Consider the following 4,746-nt stretch of genomic DNA (forward strand, 5'->3'; position numbering starts at 1 on the left):
TCAATGAGAAATACAATTCTGTTGTGAACAATTGCCAAGTGGTTTGGAGGTTTGTCCATGTTGTTTTGAGAATGTAATTTCTGTTTCAAGAAATTAGTCAAACCAATGGAGAAAAACTGTAAAATGGTGGCGTAAAATCTCAACAACAATTGTTTTGTACAGGAAGGTGAGTCATCCATATAAACTTCCAGTGACTGTAAAAGTACATCACAAACACAGAAACATAATGTCTTCATGTCTTGAACTAAGTGCTTTTTCGGGAGAACTTCGCAGTGTGCTCCAATACAAACAGATGGTTTTTCTATTAAAGGTGCCCTCCTTTGTCTCATCCTTCTTGCTACACTCCTGTGTGTGTGTTTGTTTTACCGTGAAATAGATTATCACTGTAGCACTGCTGTCTGCAGTCAAGGTCAGAGGTAGATAGGTGGGGGAGGGTGGGGATAGAGGAACAAATGTGGCATGACATTAGACAGGTTGCAGCAATGTGCACAGTTTACAGTACTTGATGGGGCGTGTTTATGATGTTATTTATCATGTATAAATAAACTGAGAAGACCCGTGAATTCCCAGATTACAAGCACGAGAACCAAGGGAGAAACTAACACAGAGAAACAGTTGCAGATTAGACAGACAGAGACAAAGAGATACAGAGAGGACACTTGTGTTTTGTGCGTCTGTATGAGTAATGAGAAGTCAGTATCTGCATGTGAGAGGGGGCTTTGTGAGATCGGGGTCACACTAACCCAGTGAGTGATAGTGAACCGGAGCTAACACAGGACTCATCGCGGTCTACTGATAGAACAGGAACAGGAACAGGAGGCTGTGTGCCACAGAGACAGGCTGCAGGTTTTCATTTTGATCAAACACTACAGCAGCTGATTTCACTGATGATTTCACTGAAGCAAAACTTCACCCAGAGACAAAGTGGTAATCAGCGAAATCAGCTTGTGTATTGTTTAATCATAATGGAGAGCTCCTGACTCTTGGCCTCCCAAGCCACACGGCAGCAACTTATCTTATAGTAGAAACAAACTGCGCTATATGAAATTGAAGTCCTTATTGTGTCCCAAGAAGGTACTGGCAACCTGTCTTCAGTACAATTTGCCTCTTGCCCAGTGCATGCTGGGATAAGATACAGCCCTGTATGACCGGGAACAGGATAACATTTTTAGACAAACAAGACAAACTAAAGGACAGATTAATGGAGAAACCGACAGGCGGAGGTTGGATGAATGATGGACAGATTAATTGGTGGATGGAGGAACAGGTGGACAAAAAGATGGAAAGGTAGAAGAATGGATGGACAGACAAATAGATGGATAAATGGATGTATGGATGGGTAGATAAACAGATGGACAAACGGATAAATGGATTAATGAAAAGACACACAAACACATGGATAGACAGACAGATGGACGGATGAATGAACAGACAGATGAAGGGATAGATGGCGTTGGGTATTGTTTTCTTGGGGCACAGTTTTTTTTATCGATCCTGGTATTTCTAGTCACTCCTGCGGCCAAAGTGACACATTGACATTTCTATCTGACATTTCTCCTGCCTCACAGTGGAAATTGCAGTATGAGAGGATCAATACTTCCCACCTCGTAGTTCCACTCTGAATGAGCAGTGATGCTCCATTTATCGAAGCTTGTTGATGGCTACACATTGAAGATCCACCACTAAATTACTTCTCTCAGTGAGCGCCGATCATTACCGACCCTTGACATTTGCCTCATACATCAATTTAGTCAACATGAGTGTGTAAATTAAACACAAACTGATTGGAGGACATGAACAGGGCAGTAGCCAAAATTTTACAATGAGTCAAAATTCATTCAAAGTTCTAGTTAAATTCTTTAAAACTTACTAGACTAGACGCCAACCAAACCCTGTAAAAATGTTTAGACAGAAAACCCAAATTAAATATTTAATTATTTTTTGTAAATCTTATTATTATATTCTAGTCTAGATATTCAAGCCTTTTTAACACTTTCAGGTATGTAACTGTTATGGAGAGTGAAGATGATTTTGAATTCTGGTTTAGGGATTGCCTAAAGCATCTACTCCAACACAAAGTAACTACGCCACTCCATTTTAAAGGGAAATGCTGCCCTTTTTATCTATAGTTACTTTTCAGAATCATATTTTACAATAAAAAAACATTAAAAAGATTAAACCACTGGTTCCCAACCTTTTTGACCTGGGATCCTTTGTGATAAATCAGTGTCAGTGGTGGTTTGTGACATTTCAGGTGTCTATGAGGTGTTAACAATGATTTACCCTTTAAATCTCTCAGATGGTTTCATTTAAACAACGTAGATTATCCAATATTTCATAAAATGCACATGTCTGAGAAATCTGTCCGAAAATGAATTCAAATTTGTGTAACAGGACTTGTTTTGTTCTTCTCCTTTCCCATTAATCAGACTCAGACTACTACTCACTACTCTCTGGTGGACAAACTGTAGAGTGGTTTTAAAACATATCTTTGGCATTTCTGTACTTCAAGTTGTCGTCATTTATCTGCTGACATATTTACCAATATGATATTCTTGTAATGAGCTAATATCGGTGGTACTCGATTAGAAACCACTGTACCAAACTTACTGTATATAAAAAAGTTCAAACAAGCTTCACCTCAAACAACTATAGTTGTTTACAGTTGTTTATGGCTGTATACAGTAGTATGTTATCTAAGCGTTGATGCAAAAGTAATAAAAAAAGGTCATACAATAATCAGTCACAGGGCCACTTTTACTTTTGATACTTTAAGTAGAGTCCTGATAATACCTCTGTACTTTTATTTTTGAATGAGGGACTTTTCCACTTAGACAGATAGATACTTTATCCATCCCCAAGGGGAAATTCAAACTTCCTCATATACCTTGAAAGAAGGTGAAGTTGTGTCAGACAATCCCTACTGATGAGTGGTCAGAACGAGTGTAGCAGGTGTTATTGTACAAAATGTAAACCCCTTTATATGACATTAGCTCCTCCATATTCCCAGAATATAAATTAGGATATAACCTCATTATCCACAATGGTAGCTGGAGACACATGGAGATGTAAACATAACAGGTCTAATTTTCCTCATCATCTTTACATTTGTCAAACAATCAGCTTCACAAAGATCATCAGCAGACAAAGACACACACATATCGAGGGCGTGTGTGTGGGGGGGGTTATATGTCTCTTTTCCTGTATTCACGTCAGTGCACAGCTGATGGCACAAATCACCTGTAAAGCTTGCACAATCCAAATCTGGGTCATTTGTATTCGAGTCTTTGTGTGTTTTTTGTTGTATCACAACTGTCTGTCTGGACGGGCACTCGAGTCTTCCTCCTCCACCTTTGTATGCGTGGAGAGCAGACAGCTATATGTGGTATTTTGCTATGGGTGGAGCCCCGCATGACCACTGACCTATATATTGGCACACTCAGGAGGCACCCCGTTGCCATGGCGCCAAGAGTAGCAGATGCAGAAAGAAAGAAAGAAAGAAGAGATGAAGGCTAGCTAGTGAAAGTTCTCATTTTAAACGACAGAGAGATTCTGAGTCAGTCGTATTGAGTTTCAGCTGCCAGAAAAGATTCTCATGCTGTTGTTGAAAAAGGCAGGAAAGTCCCTCTGTGATTTGATAGAGCTGTAAAACACCTCGACTATAGCAACTTCCCTGACAGCTCCTACGAGATGCCTGGTGGGGTTTTGTCCTATATACGCCGTGTTCACACAAAGCTGCCTCGGCTGCTGCTGCGGCTTGCACTAAAGACAGAACTTGCCATCAAATATTCAACAGTTCACATGGGGGGAAACACTCAAGCCTGCCTGCATGACTGCTACTGGTAGAAAGTAGGTTGGGCCCACAAACTCCCCATCACATGCAGGAATCGCTACATGTGTCATGCATAAACACAGGAACAAATAGGCGTGATCACAGTTACACTGACACACAAGAGCAGACGCTGAGCTGTGGCTGCCTGATACTGCTTCATTTTTCCAGCAGAATGTCACTCTTTGATACTGTGTGTGTGAGTGTGTGTGCGTTGTACTATTTCCCCTATGAATAGCAGGGGAGTTGCAGCACAAAGGGAGTAATTGTTCTTGTCTGAACACCACCAACAGTCCACCGAGGAGGCTGCTGTGGCTGCTGCACTCAAACAGGGAAAGTCAGAGCGAAAAAGCCCACTAATCCATCATCTTCACCAGGTCTCACCGTGACAATAAAGCACTGACACAACATTTCACTGCAATGAAGGCGTTCATTTTGTGATGCACTTCCGGACGCAAACAAGAAGTTGTTCAGACTTTCTCGGCTTTTGAAGATAATTGGTTGAGGCCAAGAAGAGTGTAAGTGAGAGACTGCAGGACAGTCAGCGTAAACAGGATTACTCAGAGGGGCAAAATGTTATATAGAGAGGACAATGACTGGCCTTGTGTGGCTCTCAGTTCAAGTTAATTTAGATGGAAATAAAGGATTCTATTGATTTAGTGACCTGTTATTCTACCAGTCAATACACAAATTGATTAAATGTTCAGATAATCAGTGTTTTAACGTGTTTTTCATCACGTTCCATTCCAAAAATCAGTCCATTAAGGAATTTAATTAGAATATTAGAAGTATATTGTATATAACTTAAAATATAATTAATAAGTGGGTATATTATATATTATAAGCAGTATACAAAACATTTCATGAATGGCTTATCACACACTATAATGCACAGGGCTGCAACTAAGTATTATTTT

Source organism: Morone saxatilis, unplaced genomic scaffold, assembly GCF_004916995.1.
Source record: "Morone saxatilis isolate NCDOM2014 unplaced genomic scaffold, NCSU_SB_2.0 Contig16, whole genome shotgun sequence".
In the NCBI taxonomy this organism is placed as follows: Eukaryota; Metazoa; Chordata; class Actinopteri; family Moronidae; genus Morone; species Morone saxatilis.